At 41.2% G+C, this 18963-nt stretch overlaps 2 long non-coding RNA genes across 2 annotated transcripts in view; one reads left to right on the plus strand and one right to left on the minus strand.

Moving 5' to 3' along the window:
- The window catches only part of LOC132230701 (uncharacterized), a 351439-nt gene that overhangs the window by 189551 nt on the left and 142925 nt on the right, over nt 1-18963 (minus strand). The gene's annotated exons all lie outside the window — the stretch shown is intronic.
- LOC132230697 (uncharacterized) lies at nt 10923-14237 on the plus strand. Its single transcript, XR_009451913.1, has 3 exons — nt 10923-11057; nt 11380-11544; nt 13427-14237. It is a non-coding gene; the product is annotated as an uncharacterized LOC132230697 (long non-coding RNA).

Consider the following 18963-nt stretch of genomic DNA (forward strand, 5'->3'; position numbering starts at 1 on the left):
CTTAATAATAAAAAAAAAAATTAAAAAAAAAAAAAAGAACATCCGGACCTCAGTGTTCTGTCTGGGCTGGCCCCCACCTAGCTTCCCTTGACCCTCACCTCAGAGCTCAAGTCCATGCTGATCCCTGGTATATTCTCCTCATCTGTGCCTTGAGGCCTCCTGAGTCCAATTCACTCTCTCTCTCCCTCCCTGCCACCTTCTCTCTCTCACACAAAGAGCTGTTGGGCTTTCTGGGGTGAGGTCCTCTGACACCTCCTCAGCCCCGTTGCATGGACACCATCTTGGTGCCTTGGTCATGGCCACAGAGGTGTGTGGCTGCTCTCAGACCCTCCATCTCCTGCTGCCTTAGGGAGTGGCTCAGCGGGAGGGTAGGGTCACAGTCCTTTTTACATGGCCGCCAACAAACACTCAGTGTTCCTTCCCTCTAGTTCTCCTTCTCCTCCTCTACCCAGTCCAGGCACGTCTATGTGCAGGGCAGGGGAGGATGGGAGGCAGGCGTGTCTCTGACCCAGCACACAGGCTTCCAGATCCACTGCTGCCCCAGGAGGTCCTCCGTGCTCTGGACCTCGACACCCAGAACCTGCCCTCTCTCAGCTGCAGGTCTTTGCCCGCAGTGGTCAAGTCTGTTTAGAGCAGTGGTTCTCAACCTTGGCTGCACATTAGAATCACCTAGGAATCTTTTTAAAATTCTGATTTCTGGGCCTCATCCTCCTGAAATTCTTTCTTTGTTACTAATGTTGTGGCCCCACCCCATAACATAGAAACAGAATTTTCGGAGGATGAGTCCCAGAAATCAGAATTTTAAAAAGATTCCCATGTGATTCTAATGTGCAGCCAAGGTTGAGAGGCTTGAAGTCAAGAAGTGCCTCTTTGTTCTCTGCTTTCTGGAGGCGGTCAGCATGGGGAAGGTTCCTGCCTGGACTGGGGAGGGGTCTCTGGGTGTTAAGAATACCAGGAGGGGGAGCACAGTCTCCTCCTAGAGCTCCAAGATGGGAAAGGCAGCACCTCCTCACCTCTAACACCAGGACGTTTCTTTAGAAGCAGAAGCCTCATCCTGTGCAGGGGCCTGTGCTGGCTGCCTCAGTTTCTCAGAGACAACGAATTTGATGAACGTCTATTCCCCACTGCACTAGCTGCTTCATTTGTTCGTTCTCGCATTTTCCATTAGCTGCTAAATCGCCCCTGTGGCTGCAAACCTGTTGTGCCTGACTCAGCCAGTGGGGAGCTATGGGAGCTGTGCAGGGACAGGGGAAGGGGGAGGGGGGCCCGGCCTGCAGAGAGGGTCTGTGGTGCCTGCCGGGCTGTCTCAGAGGATGTGGCTTAGGTTAGGTCCTGTCCTTTGGTGACTTTAGGAGGGGAGGCCTTGTCCTCCGCTCCCCACTTTGACTCAGGGAGGAAAGCTCTCCTTGCTCTCTGGCCTCATAACTCAGTGGATCATAGTGAGATGCGGCAGGCAGGCGGCTTCTGCAGCTGCACATGGGCACCGGCCCGAGGTTTCTGTGGGTGCATATGGGCACCGGCCTGCAACCTGGGACCGGATCAGGTCCTGGGCAGCGGGCAGGCGGCTTCTGCTTCTGCTTCTGCACACGGGCGCAGGCAGGTGGCTTCTGCAGGTACACAGGGGCACCGGCCTGCAACCTGGGACTGGATCGGGTCACGGGCGGCGGACAGGCCACTTCTGTGGCTGCACACGCTGTGGGAAGGCCGCTTCTGCGGCTGCACATGGGTGCCCGCTTGCGGCCCTGACCGGATCAGGTCATGGGCAGTGGGCAGGCCGCTTCTGGGGCTGACACATGGAGGCCTGGATGGCAGCTGGCAATGGCGACTCACACAGTCCCACCCTGACTGCAGTATGCAAATTAGCCGCCATCTTGGATGGAAGCTCATTTGCATATGGTGCTGATTAGCCAATGGGAAGCTTGTCGGAGGTATGGTTAATTACCCTTTTTGTCTATTATTAGATAGGATAATTTTTGTTTGCTCTGACTTAGAACCTGAACTTTGACTAATTTCAGTAAAAAATTTATTTTTAGTGTAGTTACTATGCATAACATACTGCTGTGGGTTATGTAAAGATAATTGCACACAGACCCCACCCTTAAGGAGATATTATAGTTTAAGAGGTAAAAAAGATTTTTCAAAACGCAAATTGTGGTAAGTGCTAAAATGAGGTGAGATCAAAGTGTGTGGGTGGAGGGATCAATTTTTTAAAAGGGAAGACTGGTATAGGCTTCATAGAGAAGATAGTATTTGAGAAAAGGGAGAAGCAGAGGGGATAAGTAAATGTCTGTGTATAAGCTCTTTCTATGTGGCGGCTCTGTGGAAACCATGTCTAATAATATTTGGTTTCACACAGCTCACATAGAGCTACTGGGCAGAGAAACAGGGACGTGCTAGAGCTGAATTGGAATTCAGGTATGCGTGACTCGTGCCACTCCGAGGTAGGCCTTCTCCTATCATAGATTTTCCACAAGAGAGTATAGTGGAGGAGTGGAAATGGTGGGTAAGGATCTTCCAGGTGGAAGAACTAGTGTTCCTAAAAACAAATAAAAGTATGGGAGTTTTCCAGGGATCCATTAGTAATCCAGGGTGGCTAGAACTTAGGGATTTTGAAGGAGCATTCAGTAGGAGATAAAGCTGACTTCTATGTGGAATAGTAAAATTGTGGAAGGGTTCCAAGGCTTTTTAAGGAGTTTAGACATTGTTCCATTTTACTTCAGGAGCTGTTGAAAAGTTCTTTGAGGTGGGGAGAAAATCAGTCAGACCTGATCCATAGTGTGTGTCTCTGAGATTGCCCCTTGTTTCCCATACCTTTCTCCTTAAAACTTTCTTAATTAGGTACGTAGGAACCAACTGTAACCTTCTGTTTCAGTTTCACCCAAATAATGGCCAGCCCCTGTGCTTGACGATGCTATAGGATAAATAGGAAGAAAAAAAAACTTTTAAATGGTTTTTAGGTGAGTGACCTACAGGCTCACTGGGTATGTATCTGTGAAGTGACTGTGTGTTTCAGGTTTTGTCTGTCATCTTCAGTTAATTATAAGATTCTTTAGAAAGAGTTTTACTTGTAAATCTCAACCAGACAAATAATTTGCAAAACTGAAAATAGTACAAAGAACTCCTGTGTGTCTTTTATACAGATCACCACTGTTAACATTTTGCCCCATTTGCTTGTCATTTGTACTCTTTATCGTTACATTTTTTGCTCTCTCTATCTGTACCTTAATTTTTTCTCTGAACTGTTCATTATGATCCTTTATCCCTAATACTATTTCCTAAGAATAGGGATATTTTCTTGCATAATCATAGGATAGTTATTAACTAGCAAATTTAACATGGATATACTTTAATCTGCCATTCATATTCCAATTGGACTTGTCTTTTTAATGTTACCTAAACTGCATACATCCCACAGTCCACTGTATCATAGCTTTTAATAAATATTTAATTGTCAGTAGTGATTATTTCTAGCATTAAACTTAATTTTTTTCTTTATTGAAAAAGATATTACAAATGTGTAATTATCCCCCCAATGACTCCTCATCCCCCAATCCTGCCCTCACCCTCACCCCCTGTTGTCCACATCCATCACTTATGCTTATATGCATGCATACAAGTCCTTTGGTTGATCTTTCCCCCTCACCCACACCCTCCCCTGCTTTACCTCCGAGTTTTGATCATCTGATCGATGCTTCTCTGTCTCTACATCCGTTTTTGTTCATTGGTTTACGTTGTTCATTATAATCCACATATGAGTGAGAGCATGTGATATTTATCTTTCTCTGACTGACTTATTTCACTTAGCATAATGCTCTCCAGCTCCATCCGTGCTGTTGCAAATGGTAGGAATTCCTTCCTTTTTACAGCAGCATAGTATTCCATTGGGTAGGTGTGCCAAAGTTTTTTAATCCATTCATCTGCTGATGGGCTCTTAGGCTGATTTCAAATCTTAGTTATTGTAGATTGTGCTGCTATGAACATAGGGATGCATATATCCTTTCTGATTAGTGTTTCTGGTTTCTTGGGATATATTCCTAGAAGTGGGATCACTGGGTCAAATGGAAGTTCCATTTTTAGTTTTTTGAGGAAGCTCCATACTGTTCTCTACAGTGGCTGCACCAGTTAGCATTCTCACCAGCAGTGAACGAGGGTTCATTTTTCCCCGCATCCTCACCAGCATTTGTCATTTGTTGATTTTTTTTTTTATTGCTTAAAGTATTACAAAGGGTATTACATATGTATCCATTTTATCCCCCCGCCCTAGACAGTCCCCTAGCCTCCCCTATCCCCCAGTGTCTTATGTCCATTGGTTATGCTTATATGCATGCATACAAGTCCTTTAGTTGATCTCTTACCCCCCTACCTCCTGCCCCCCAACCCTCCCCGGCCTTCCCGCTGCAGTTTGACAATCTGTTTGAGGCAGCTCTGCCTCTGTATCTATTATTGTTCAAAAGTTTATAATGGTCTCTATTTTCCATGAATGAGTGAGATCATGTGGTATTTTTCCTTTATTGACTGGCTTATTTCACTTAGCATAATGCTCTCCAGTTCCATCCATGACGTTGCAAATGGTAAGAGTTCCTTCCTTTTTAGAGCAGCATAGTATTCCATCGTGTAGATGTACCACAGTTTTCTAATCCATTCATCTACTGATGGGCACTTAGGCTGTTTCCAGATCTTAGCTATGGTGAATTGTGCTGCTATGAACATAGGGGTGCATATATCCTTTCTGATTGGTGTTTCTGGTTTCTTGGGATATATTCCTAGAAGTGGGATCACAGGGTCAAATGGGAGTTCCATTTTCAGTTTTTTGAGGAAACTCCATACTGTCTTCCATAGTGGCTGCACCAGTCTGCATTCCCACCAGCAGTGCACAAGTGTTCCTTTTTCTCCACATCCTCTCCAGCACTTGTCGTTTGTTGATTTGTTGATGATAGCCATTCTGACAGGTGTGAGATGGTATCTCATTGTCATTTTGATTTGCATCTCTCGGATGACTAGTGACTTTGAGCATGTTCTCATTGTCTCTCAGCCTTATGTATGTCCTCTTTCAAGAAGTGTCTATTTAGATCCGTTGCCCATTGTTTGATTGGGTTGTTTACCTTCCTTTTGTTAAGTTGTATGAGTTCCCTATAAATGTTGGAGATATACCTTTATCAGAGATATCATTGGCAAATATGTTCTCCCATGCAGTGGGTTTTCTTGTTGTTTTGTTGATGATTTCTTTTGCTGTGCAGAAGCTTTTTATTTTGATATAGTCCCACTTGTTTATTTTTCCTTTAGTTTCCATTGTCCTAGGAGCTGTAACAGTGAAGAAATTCCTTCAGCATATATCTGAGATTTTGCTTCCTGTGGATTCCTCTTATAATCTTATGGTTTCCTGTCTTACGTTTAAGTCCTTTATCCATTTTGAGTTTGTTTTTGTGTATGGTGTAAGTTGGGGGTCTAGTTTCACCTTTGTTGCATTTGTCTGACCACATTTCCCAGCACCATTTATTGAAGAGACTATCTTGACTCCATTGTATGTTCTTGCCTCCTTTGGCAAATATTGATTGAGCATAGTGGTTTGGGTCAATTTCTTGGTTCTCTGTTCTATTCCATTGGTCTACATGTCTGTTCTTGTGCCAGTATCAGGTAGTTTTGAGAACAGTGGCTTTGTGATGCAGCTTGATATCTGGTATTGAGATCCCTCCTACTTTGTTTTTCTTCCTCAGCATTGCAGCAGCTGTTCAGGGTTTTTTTGTTATTGTTTTTTCCATATGAATTTTTGGAGCATTTTTTCTATATCTGTGAAATATGCTGTTGGTATTTTAATGCGGAGTGCATTGAATATATAGATTGCTTTGGGTAGTATGGACATTTTGATGATGTTGATTCTACCAATCCATGAGCACGGTATGTTCTTCCATCTGTTTATGTCTTCCTCTATCTCTTTTTTAAATGTCCTGCAGTTTTTCTGGGTAGAGGTCTTTTACCTCCTTGGTTAAGTTGATTCCTAAGTATCTTAATTTTTTGGTGCAATGGTAAATGGGATTGTTTTTTTAATTTCTCTCTGTAAGTTCACTGTTGGCATATAAAAATGCCATAGATTTCTTGGCGTTAATTTTGTATCCTGCTACATTGCCAAATTTATTATTATGTTAATAATTTTTGATGGAGTCTTTAGGGTTTTCTAAGTACTGTATCATGTCATCTGCAAATAATGACAATTTTATTTCTTCTTTTCCTATCTGGGTGACTTTTATTTCTTCTTCTTGTCTTATCACTTTGGCTAGCACTTCCAGTACTATGTCGAACAGGAGTGGTAAAAGTGGGCATCCCTGTCTTGTTCCTGTTCTTACGGGAAATGGTTTTAGTTTTTGCCCATTGAGTATGATGTTGGCGGTAGGTTTTTCATATAAGACTTTTATTATGTTGAGGTATGATCCCTCTATTCCCACTTTGCTGAGCGTTTTTATCAGATAAGTGTGTTGGAGTTTGTCAAATGTCTTTTCTACATCAATCTATATGATTATGTGATTTTTGTCTCTCCACTTGTTTATGTGATGTATAACGTATATGGATTTGCGGATATTGTACCAGCTTGCATTCCTGGAATAATTCCCACTTGGTCATGGTGTATAATCTTTCTAATGTAATGCTGCATCCAGTTTGCTAGAATTTTGTTGAGGATTTTAGCATCAATTTTCATCAGGTATATTGGCCTGTAGTTCTCTTTCTTTGTGGTGTCTTTATCTGGTTTTGGGATTAGGGTAATGCTGGCTTCATAGAAAGAGCTTGGAAGTTTGCCTTCCTTTGAATTTTTTAGAATAGTCTGAGAAGGTTTGGCTTTAGTTCTTCTTTGAATGTTTGGTAAAACTCCCCTGTGAAGCCATCTGGTCCAGGGCTTTTGTTTGCTAGAATCTTTTTGATTGATGTTTCAATTTCATCAGTAGTTATTGGCATATTCAGGTTTTTTGATTCTTCCTGGTTGAGTTTTAGAAGCTTGTATTTTTCTAGGAATGTTTCCATTTCATTGAGGTTGTTCAGTTTGTTGGAGTAGAGTTGTTCGTAGTATTTTTTGACAATCCTTTGTATATCAATAGGGTCAGTTGTTACTTCACCTCTTTCATTTCTGATTATGCTTATTTGGGCCCTCTCTCTTTGTTTCTTGGTGAGCCTGGCTAGAGGTTCATCAATTTTGTTAATCCTTTCAAAGAACCAGCTCTTGGTTTCATTGATCTTTTGTATTGTTTTTTTGGTCTCTATGTTGTTTATTTCTGCTCTGATCTTTATTATTTCCTTCCTTCTGGATACTGTGGACTTTTCTTGTTGCTCTGTTTGTCACTCTTTGAGGTGTAGGGTTAGATCATCTATTGCCAGTTTTTCTTGTTTTTTGAGGTAGGCCTGTAGAGCTATGAACTTCCCTCTCAGGACTGCTTTCATTGTGTCCCATAGATTTTGGATTGTTGTGTTTTCATTGTCATTTGTTTCCAGGATGCTTTTTATTTCTTCTTTGATCTCTCTGGTAACCCAGTCATTGCTTAATAGCATGCTATTTACCTCCAAGTGTTTGATTTTTTTCAATGTTTTTATTGTAGTTGATTTCTAATTTTATGCCATTGTGATCTGAGAAGATGCTTATTATGATTTCTAGCTTCTTGAATTTGAAGAGACTTTGCATGTGTCCTAATATATGGTCTATCTTTGAAAATGTCCCATGTGCACTGGAGAAGAATGTATATTCTTTGGGGTGGAATATTCTGAAGATGTCAATTAAGTCCATCTGATCTAGTGAGTCATTTAGGATTGCTGTTTCTTTGTTGATTTTTTGTTTAGAGGATTTATCCAGTGGTTTCAGTGGGGTATTAAAGTCCCCTACTATGACTGTATTGCTATTGATCTCTCCCTTGATATCTTCCTGAAGCTGTTTTATGTATTTGGATGTTCCTGTATTGGGTGCATATATGTTTACCAGAGTTATATCTTCTTGTTGAATTGCTCCCTTTAGTATTTTGTAGTGACCTGCCTTATCTCTTGTTATGGCCTTTACTTTGAGGTCCATTTTGTCAGATAAAAGTATCGCAACTCCAGCTTTTTTCTCATTTCCATTTGCTTGAATGAATTTGTTTCCAACCCTTCACTCTCAGTCTGTGTGATTCCTTTGGTCTGAGGTGGGTCTCTTGGCGACAGCAACTATATATGGGTCATGTTTTCTTATCCATTCAGCTATCCTGTGTCTTTTGATTGGAGCATTTAATCCATTTACATTTAATGTTATTATTGAAAAGTACTTGTTTGTGGTCATTTTTATTCTTAATGTTTGTGTTTCTTCTTGTCTTTTTGTTTCTTCTTTTTACAGCAGTCCCTTTAGCATTTCTTGCATTGCTGCTTTGGTGGTAATAAGATCTCTTTGCCCTTTGTTGTCTGTGATGCTCCTGATTCCACCTTCAATTTTGAATGATAGCCTTGCTGGGTATAGTATTCTTGGATTCATTCCCTTGTTTACATCACTTTGTCTATTTCATTCCATTCCCTTCTTGCCTGGTGTGTTTCTGTTGAGAAGTCAGCTGATATTCTAATAGGAGATCCCTTGTAGGTAACTTTCTGTCTCTCTCTAGCAGCCTTTAAGATTCTTACTTTGAAGTTGGTGTTTGCCAATTAAATTATGATGTGCCTTGGTGTTGGTCTTTTGGGGTTCATCTTGTTTGGCACTTTGTGTGCTTCTTGGGCTTGTGTAGTTTTTTTCTTGCCAGTATCAGGGAAGTTTTCTGTTATTATTTCTTCAAACAGGTTTTCTATTCCTTGCTTCTCCTCCTCTCCTTCTGGTATCCCTATTAAGCGAATGTTGTTTCGTTTTGGATTGTCCCAAAGCTCCCCTAAGCTCTCCTCTTGCTTTTTACCTTGTTTTTTTTGCAGTTGCTGCAGTGTTTGTGTGTTTTTTCCTACCTTGTCTTCTAATTCGCTGATGCGGTCCTCAGCCTCTTCTAGTCTGCTGTTTAAGCCTTCCATTGTGTTCTTTATTGCAGCTATGTCATGCTTCATTTCCTCTTGGTTTCTTTTCATGTTGGTGACATTCTCATTCAGCTCCTTATAATTCTCATTGAGTTGTATGCATTTGTCTTCCAGCCATTTGAACATCCTTATAACCATTACTCTGAATTCTTTCTCTGATAAGTTAGTAGCCTCAATTTCATTTATCTCCCTTTCTGGTGATTTCTCTATTTCTTTCCTTTGTGGGTTGCTTTTTTGTCTTCCTATGTTTTGCTGTAATGTTTTAATTGTAATTCTGATTGCTTTGCTACCCAGTTTCTTTAGGGTGTGGTGCTACTGGTGTGACCTCTCAGGTCTCTTGAGTTTGGTAGTCTAGTGTAGCTCCCTACTTGGGCTATTCGGGTTCTCTTGATGTAGGCCTGTCAGCTGGAAAGGCACAACTGAGGTGTCTAGAAGTCAGCAGCTGTGTAGGGGGTGTTCCAACTTTTGCTGTCTTATGCCCTTGATTGAAATCACGCTTGCCCAGCAGGGACTCACAGTGGCACCCAGGAACCATCTATTAGGGTGGTGGGGCTCAGGAAGCCTGCGTTCTGGCAAAGCGTGACTGTGGTGTCCAGAGTTCTGTCATTGTGTGGTGGGTAGACTCAGCTTTTGTTGCTGCCTTCGTGGTTGGAAACACGCGATTCTAACAGCAGCTCACAGAGGCACCTGTGGTGTGTTTGCCAGCAGGGTGTACTGACACACTCTGAAGGGCCCTGGCACTGAAGCCATTGGATTGCAGTCTTTGGGCAGGTATCCCAGAAGAGGGAATTCAGAGTTTCTACAGCCCAGCAGTGCAATCCTGTTTGTTTATGTGCATGAGCAGCAGGGCTGACAGCGGAGCCCCAGGACTGCCTGTGGAGCGGTGGTCTTGGGAGACCTGTACCATGGAAAAGCATGCACCTGTAGTGTCCAGAGTTCTGCAGCTGTGGGGTGGGGAAACTCAGATTTTGCTGATGCACTTGTGGTGGATAGGCTCGCGTTCCCCCTAGTGGCACACAGGAGCACCAGCAGTGAGTTTGCTAGTGCAGGCACACTGAAGCACTCTGAAGGGCCGTGGCATGCTTTGGGCAGGTATCCAGGATGGGTGAATTCCGAATTTTACTGCCCAGGGTAGTGCATCCCTATTGCTCCAAGATTGGACCCAGCAGAGGCTCACCAGGGCTTCCCCAAAGTGCCCTGTGGATAGATGGGCTGAGGGGCAGTGAGCAACTGTGCTGGTGCAGTTCACAGGCCCAGTTCCCCTGCTCTGAGTTCTGAGGCACTCTGTGGGGCCCTGGCACTTAAGTTGTACAGCTGGGTGTGTGGGGGCAGTTATTTGGGCAGAGGGAATTCAGAATTTCTACTGGGTGGCAGTGAGCCTGTGTCTGTACAAAACCAAACCCAGCTTAGTCTCCTGGTTACTCCTAAGAGAAGTCTATGGTGTGGTGTGCCTTGGAGACCTGTGTGCACTGGAGATGTGCAAACTTGCATGCAGGCAATGTTGGAGGTCTGCCGCTGGGGAGGGGGAGGCTGCACTTACTGCTGCTGGAGGCACCTGGCTCCTCTGGCGCAGAGTCCCAGAGTCTGAGGGTGTGGCTGCAGGAGTTTTTCTGGAGGGGCTGCTGGTCATGCGCAGTGTCCAAGGCCTGTCTGGGTGGTGGTGCTGCTGAGTTCCTAGAAGAGGCCACTCTCCCCTTTAAGATGGCCTGGGGTCCTTGCCCAGGTCTGGGAGTTCCACAGTGGTGGTAGTCTCTCCATGTCCCAGAGAGCCTGGTCTGTCAGCCTCTGCTGCTCCTGCGGGATTTAACTGTCCCTCACTCACTCACACACCACACATCCGCACACTCTCCATTCATCTCCTCACTCACTCACTTCCTATCCCTCATCTCAGTCCTGTCAGCCACCATCTTTCCAGTCTAAACTTAATTTTTTGAATAGCTTTCTTATCTGAAATTCTGTGCTTATCTCTTTAAGGTGATTCGGGATGTGATAAATGTGCACATGGAAGAACTCAGTAATAATTGGCAAGAAGAGCAGGAAAAAGCAGAGGATGATGCTGAAAAGTATGTCATTGTGTTTATTGGTGAAAATATTCTCTTTTTAAACTCTTATAATCATTTAAGTTTTAGTATTTCCAAGGGCATCAGTAGCACACTAGAATTCATCAGAGCACTTACTGTTTCTCATCTTTCCTCAGCATTATTACACCGGAGCTGTAAAACATGTTATAAAAACGGTGTCTCTTTGCCCTCTTATGTGACTTGTAAGATTTCACATACTTATTAGATCCTGTATCGTTGGTCTGATGCAGAACATTACTTTAGGCTGGTGCACACTGGAGACCAGTGAGGAAAGCGAACTGATGGGTGGCCCTGTCCGTTTCAGGAGAGAAGAAAGGCGATCAGCTTCAGTAGGTTCCCGGCAGTCTGGTGGAAGCTATTTGGATGCTGAGTGTTCGCGGCATAGAAGGGATTGGAGTCGGAGCCCACATAAACGAAAAAGAAATAAAGATAAAGATAAAAATTGGGACTCAAGGAGGAGGAAAGAGAGGTAAGTCTAACTCTGTATCGTCCAACAGTGAATTGTTTACCTTAAGGTAGAGTTTCTTAAGTCATGTGTAGGTAGACAGTTAATCCTGTTAAAAAGGTGTTTGCTTTTTCCCTGCTTCTTCCTTCCTCCCTTCAACTGTCCCTCTCTCTTTTTTTGTTTTCTTCCTTTGCTAATTCCTAAGGTGTAGGGTGTATAGTGTCGATGAGAAGATCCAAACTTTAATAGCAGTCAATTTTGTCCTGTTAATGTCCCTGATAAAATTTTGATAGCTGAGAGATATGAACCAATGCCGAAGTAATAAATTAAAAGCAGTTGAGGTCCATCCTATATTTCAGCTGCTTACTGGGCATCTTCCTAGATCCCATGTTCAGTGGGGCTTTACCTGAAGCCATCTTCTTCTCAGCCTGTTCCTCTCTCCCAGCATTCCCTATCCTGGTTAATGAATGACCCTCCTTTGTTCATCTGAGCCAGAAATCAAGGAGTCGTGTTAGATACTCCTTTCTTATTCCTTACTATCCAGTCTTAATTGCTGTCAGTTCTACCTGAAGACCTCATTTATCCCTCCTCTTCCTCTGTCATGATTGCTGTCCATCTGGAAAAGGATGGTTGTTTTCCTAATTGCTCTACCTGTCTAGAAGTTTGTCCCTTACAGATTCATCTCTACCCTGCTGCCAGAGTGAACTTTCACCTCTTACAGCTCTTCAGTGACAAAATTCATATTCCTTAGAATGGCTCTCAAGTCTCCAGGATCAGGGCCTCTGCCTACCTATCCTTGTATTTTGCCACTACCCATGAAATAGGTAGCTAGTGCTTTAGCCAGCCCGAATTGCTAGTTTCTCATCCACACTGTGCTACATTTCTACCTTGCCATGTCTTGTTCTGCTGCCTAAGGCCTGCTTGGTAAACTCTTCATCTTTTAAGACCCAGCTTAGTCATTCCCATGAAGCTGATCTTTTCCATTTTGTTCCCTGTCTACCTGGCACATGCTTAATCATTACTCTCCTTACTAGGCTGTGAGCTCTGTTAGGGCAGGACCATGCCTTATGAAGGATTTATGTGCACAGTGCTTGTCTGATAATGGGCTCGCAAATGATGCCTTCTCTCTCCAGGGCCGCTGGTGATCAGGAAGTTGTAAGGCTTATTGGTTTAATAATTTTACTTATTTTACTATCATTCAGTTCAAAAATTTAAAGCTAGCTATGATTTAGTCATTCTCTTACAAAATTGAAATATTTGCTTAGTAATCCCTTTTGATTCATATAATGAATGATATTTTATAGTAAGTTTATACAAATTAACTCTTGATTAGTTATCAGAAATCATGCTGTTTAACTTCCTGATTTATTAGTGCTTTTCCCACTTAAGTAAATTTTGATATGTCTGATCAATCCCTATTGACTTAAATTCATTAGAAAGCCTCAAAATTTAAACATGACTAACTTTCTTTTAAAGAAGATAGAGTATTAGGAGAAATGTTTCTCAATAGGCAAATCTTTGACATTCTCCCTGAGATAGAATGAGTTGAGCCAGGAGCCAGGATAAAGACGTCAGACAGTTTCTGATTTCTCCTCTGACTTTAGTATTCTACCTGAAATGAATTCTCTGATCATCAGCCATGTACATATATTCAAAGTTAATTTTAAAGTGGAGATCCAAAGTGTAGCTTTTAGAAAATTCATTTTGTTTATCCCCATCTCAATTTTGTCCCTTAGATTTAATGATGTGGTTTCCATATTTCCTCTTAAAAAAATCAGTTTTCAGTTCTAAATGCATATTTTAATTTGTCCTGGTCTGTATCTGATTTATGGATTATTATTTTAAAGCTCTTCTATTAAATTGTCCATCATTTATGATAGTTTTATTTTTACCCCTTTCATTTCAGAGATGGGGAAATATATCATAGTCATAAAAGAAGAAAGCAAAAAGTATAAATGAAGTATTCATGCATGTGTTAATTATGCTGATGCCAAGATAACCAATGTGCTGATGTTTTCATTGTAATTGCTTTGAATAGGGGAAAATGTTTATATGACCTGTTTAGTGCTCAGGTCACTATTTTTCAGTAAGTGCTTATGTCTCAAACCATGAGTACACTGTTATGCCCTATAACTTTGTTTTCCATATATTTTAATAGATGACTGCTTCTTGTTACTAATTTTGTTTTTTTTTCTTTTTTGATTATTTATGTATCAGAAAATTCTTCAAATCAGTACTTAAATTATAAAAATAATACATGAATGCATTCTCATTGTAAAACGTTGAACCTTTCAGAATACCATCTCCCATTCCTATGGCCACCCAGTGGTAACTGCTATTTAACACTACACTGGTGAGCTGTAATAGAGAAAAGCAACCTAAATATCTGTCAGGAGGGGAAAGGTCTGGCTAAATAAAATGCACTATAGTCATATAATAGATTATTTATATCAGATTTTAAAAATAAACTTTATTTATATGAATATGGATACATTTCAGAAACATAATGTTAAGTGACAACAGCAAATTGCTGAAAGATGTATACAGTACTGTACATTTTCAGTGGCTATATATGTATGTAAATATATTCTTAAAGGTTCAGAAGAACCCATATCACACTGCCAGGAGTGATGATTTGGGGGAGACCGTATAAATGGGAGAGATAATGGGTGGCAGTGAAGATTGGGAGGGTGGTCAACAGAAACATTAGCTTTATCCATAATACATTAATTTCTTAAAAATAAGGTATTCAACCCGGCCAGTGTGGCGCATTCATATAATGGACCAAGAGGTCATGGTTTAATTGCTGGTCAGGGCACATGCACCAATAGGGGGTATGCAAGAGGCAGCCAATCAATGTTTTTATCTCTCTTCCCCTTCTCTCTCTGAAATCAATAAAAGCATATTTTTTAAAAGTGAAAAAAATAAGGTATTCATATTTTAATTAAAAATTGTCATTTTCTTTTTTCTAAATGAACTCTTAAAAATATACTGTCATTTTGTTTTGTTTTTTAAATGAAATTTATTGAGCTACTATTTACATAAAAGAAAATGCATCCATTATAAGTGTACATTTCATTGAGTTATTAAAAGGTATACTTGGGATTTTAGTAGAAAAATAAGTGAAAAGTGAGTGGAATGGTGGTGTTATGGAAAAATCGGGTGATCTAAGATATAACCAGAGTTCTTTGAAGTCCAAAGTTTTAAGTAACTACTGCAAACTGGCCTATAAAATGTGCAATTAAGTAAGAGGTATTTGATCCTTGAACATACTAATTTTCCATGCTTACCTATTTGTGTTTCGGACCCCTTCATCAATATAACCGTCAGTCCTAGCATGTAATAGTTATTAATTTATTTTAAAATTTGAGGAGCATTTGAAGATCCCTTTCACCTAACATCTGACTTTTTATTCATAAAGGGCTGATGTAAATAATTACTGTAACTGCTATCCATCTTACTCATCCACTAAGTCCCAGATCAGATGACATCCTCTCACATACATTTCCGATCTACTGTGTATATTTCTCTCTCAAACACGTTCAAAAGCCCTAAGGATAGTTAATGTTTACTGAGCACTTACTACGTGGCAGACTCTGTTCTGAGCTTTTAAAATTGTAAAATACACGTTAGCCTGGCCAATGTGGCTCAGGGATTGAGCATTGATCCATGAAGCAGGAGGCCAGGGTTCAATTCTTGGCCAGGGCAAGTGCCTGGTTGTGGGCTACATCCCCAGTGGGGGGCATGCAGGAGGCAGCCAATCAATGATTCTCATCATTGATGTTTCTATTTTTCCCTCTGACTCCCTGTCTTTTCCTCTCTCTGAAATTAATGAAAACATTTTTTTAAAACACTGGAGAGCAGCTACAGTGTTTGGACTGTCCAAGTCTCAGACTATGAAAGGGCACTGTCCTCTCGTGGGAAAGCCACATGCAAGTCCTAGCTTGGAGGGCAAAGCCCCCCCCCCCCCCCCCCCCCGCCCAGCACAATTATAGCCAAAAGCTGTAGTTGTAAGCTTGTACCTATGGTCTGAGCCTGTGGTCCCACATGGCTGAGTGATGTGGGCTTGACAGAGTTCAGGTGCATGTAATTGAGTAGATAAGGAACCCAGGAGAATGTTGTAACCATGCCCTTACTTTGCCTCATGGAATCTGGCTATAAAATAAAGAGGTGGCTTACACGATCTGGCGCTGTTTCTAGCTCTCGATCAGAGAGGACAGCATCCTACCCAGACCCAGCTTTTTTTCTCTTGTCTTTTTTCAATCCCTCACTGCCCCCTCTCAGGCTCACTGAACCTGGCTGAGCTGGCTCGGCTCAAAAAATAAGATATACAGTAAAGTTAACATTTTTTAAGTGGCATTACGTACCTTCCATCGTTGTGCTACCATCCATCTCCAGAACGCGTTCATCTTCCCCCAACTGAAACTCTGTGCCCATTAAACAACAACGCTCTATTCTCTGCCCTGAAAGCCACTGGGAACCACCATTCTGCTTTCTGTCTATGCATTTGTGCCTGGCTTATTTCCCTTGGCATAATGTCTTCAATGTGCATCCATGTGTGTGTCAAAATTTCTTTTTAAAATTAAATATTTCATTGTATGTATATGTCATATTTTGTGTACTCATCTGTGCACGAGAATGTGTTCCTTACACTTTTTGTTCCTTCCACACCACTGTGAACATGGGTCTAAAATATTTGCTTGAATCTCTGTTTTTAATCCTTTGAATGCATACCTAGAACTGTAACTGCTGAGTCATAAGGTAATTGTTTAATTTTTTGAGGAACCATCTGATTGTTTTCCACAGTGTTTGTATATTTTCACATTTTCATCAGCAGTATACCAGGGATCCAGTTTCTCTACATCCTTTGCAACACTTGTTATTTCTGGTGTTATTTGTTTTTTGATAATAGCCATCCTAATAGGTGTAAAGTGGTACCTCATTGTGGTTTTGATGAAATATTTCTATGAAACTTACTTAATTTTCATAAAACATTCGGGTGTAAATATTCTCAGTATTTTAGAAATGAAGAGCCTAAGGTTCATGAGTTAGGTAACTTGCTCTACTTCTCAAGGAAAGTGGTACAGCTAGAATGTCAATCCAGGCAATCTCGCTCCAGGGTTCCCCTCCTCCCTACCTCATCTCTCTATATAAAAGGCTAATATGCAAAGTGTCCCCTCGGGAGTTTGACTGGGAAACTGGCAGTTCGATCACTCTCTATGATGTGCACTGATCACAAGGGGGTGGTGCAGTAGGAAGAAAGGGCATGACTAGCAGCCAGCAGCCAGGGAAGGAAGACCCCAATTGGACCTGATAGCCGGCCAGGCCTAGGGGCCCTACGCGTGCACGAATTTAGTGCTCTAGGCCTCTAGTGTATTGTAATTATGTACTGTTTCTTATGTACTACTGTCTCTAGCTAGGTTTTAAACTTTTTTGAAAGTAAAATACATGATGATCTTTGAATCCCAAAGTGCTCAATATAATTCTTGAATGATAGGGGTGATAAATGTTTAAGGATGTTTAGGTATAGAGATGTTTAGTTATTTCCCTAACATACAAGTAATACAACAAAGATAGGACCTAGAATCCCTGCTCTTGACCACTGCTTTTTTTTTTTAACATATTTTATTGATTTTTTATAGAGAGGAAGGGAGAGGGTCAGAGAGTTAGAAACATAATTGAGAGAGAAACACTGATCAGCTGCCTCCTGCACACCCCCTACTGGGGATGTGCCTGCAGCCGAGGTACATGCCCTTGATCGGAATACAATCTGGGACCCTTGAGTCCGCAGGCCGATGCTCTATCCACTGGGCCAAAAGGCTAGGGCTTGACCACTGTTAAACCACTTTATTAACTATGAGCCCTTTTAGTGGAATCTGACATCATGGTAGTAACTGTCATTTCGTAGCAGTCTTCATATCCACCAGAGTTCTCTGAACTCCTGTATAAAATCCAAAAAAAAAGAAAAATTGAACACTTTACCACCTGTCATTTTGTTAAACTCAAGCTAATTCATAAATAAATTTGATTATATCTTGAGGCCATTTGGTTATACACCAAAATTCACTGCATTGATCAACTTTGCAAAGCTGGATTTCACACGAAGAAGTGAAAATATCTCACAGCGCCTCCTAAAATTAAGACTGCTGGACAATTAAATGCCTGATTCCTGCAGGAGTCAATCAACACAAGGAAGTTGGAATCAGCTGAGGGAAAACTGAGACCTTGCTTTATCTTCCTGTCCACTGTACCCCATCTGCTCATCCCAAGGAGGCGAATATGGGTGTGTCTTCAATCTGCCATCAGAAAACATTGCTTATTGAAGTTCAAGAGAGAAGGCATTGTGAGCAAAAGCATTGGAGGGAGCTTCTCAGTTATTTAAGCTGACATGGTCACGTCAATGTATATGTTGTTAAGGCAGCTGCTGCACAGAGCCTAGGGCACTGATAACATTAAGTCAGAAAGGGAACTCCGTCAATGATCTCTGTTTGCCATTTTTGAGTAAGACTGTTTGGATAATCTCAAACTTTTAGTGAAAATCAGTTATCAAATGGCAAATTGGAGGTAGAATATTTTGAATTGGTACTGAGAAAATATTTTTTAAAGCTAAAAAAATAGAGTCACCTATGTACTCTATGGTACAGAAATACTAATTTAATACTATAGAACTGTGCATACAGTCTACTAAGGATGCTTTTTTTTTAATGTTTATGAGCTTATAAAGGGCCAAGAGTTCTGGTGTACAGTATGTTAAATTCTGAGAGTAGAAAATAAAGTCCATTCATAGTTGAATATGTTTATGAGGCCAGTTTCTTTCTGTGTATTTTGCTTTTGAGTTGCTACACTAAGCAAGTGTGTTAATTATTAAACAAAATCTCCTTTAAATCACACTAGTTTTATTACATTAGTGATTGTACTTACTGCTCTGGTCACAGATTTGGGAGTTTGGTGTTGTGTAATGTCCTCACAGATTTTGTATATTTTAACTGGGACCAGTTGTTTTTAGTGCTCCTTTCCAGAAAAGAAAAAAATATAATTTGTCAGACTTAAAAAGCTGCAAATGGATTCATCTTCATTGAGCAAACTGAGTCACTTTCCCATTAAAAAACCAAGTAAGGCCACCTAAGAGAAAGGATGCTGCCTATAAGAAAATGTAAACTCATTTTCGTTTCAATCCTTTGGCTTAGTAATACAAGGCAGGAGCCACTTCCAGTTTAAAGAGCTGCTACCCATTCCACATGGACAATATTGACTGGAAGTCCTGCCTTAGGATCACCTCTTGTGGCACCAATTAAGGGATTTGGGGTTGGGTTGCTTGAATGCTACGAATTTATGAGGCGGATTTCCCACAAGCATGGGGCCTTGGTAACCCATCTTGTTCCTCCAGCTTTAAGCCATGATTCCTCTTCTAGACTGAGAAAGGTAATTAATGCAGGTTTCAGG

This window comes from Myotis daubentonii, chromosome 3 (assembly GCF_963259705.1).
Source record: "Myotis daubentonii chromosome 3, mMyoDau2.1, whole genome shotgun sequence".
NCBI lineage: Eukaryota > Metazoa > Chordata > Mammalia > Chiroptera > Vespertilionidae > Myotis > Myotis daubentonii.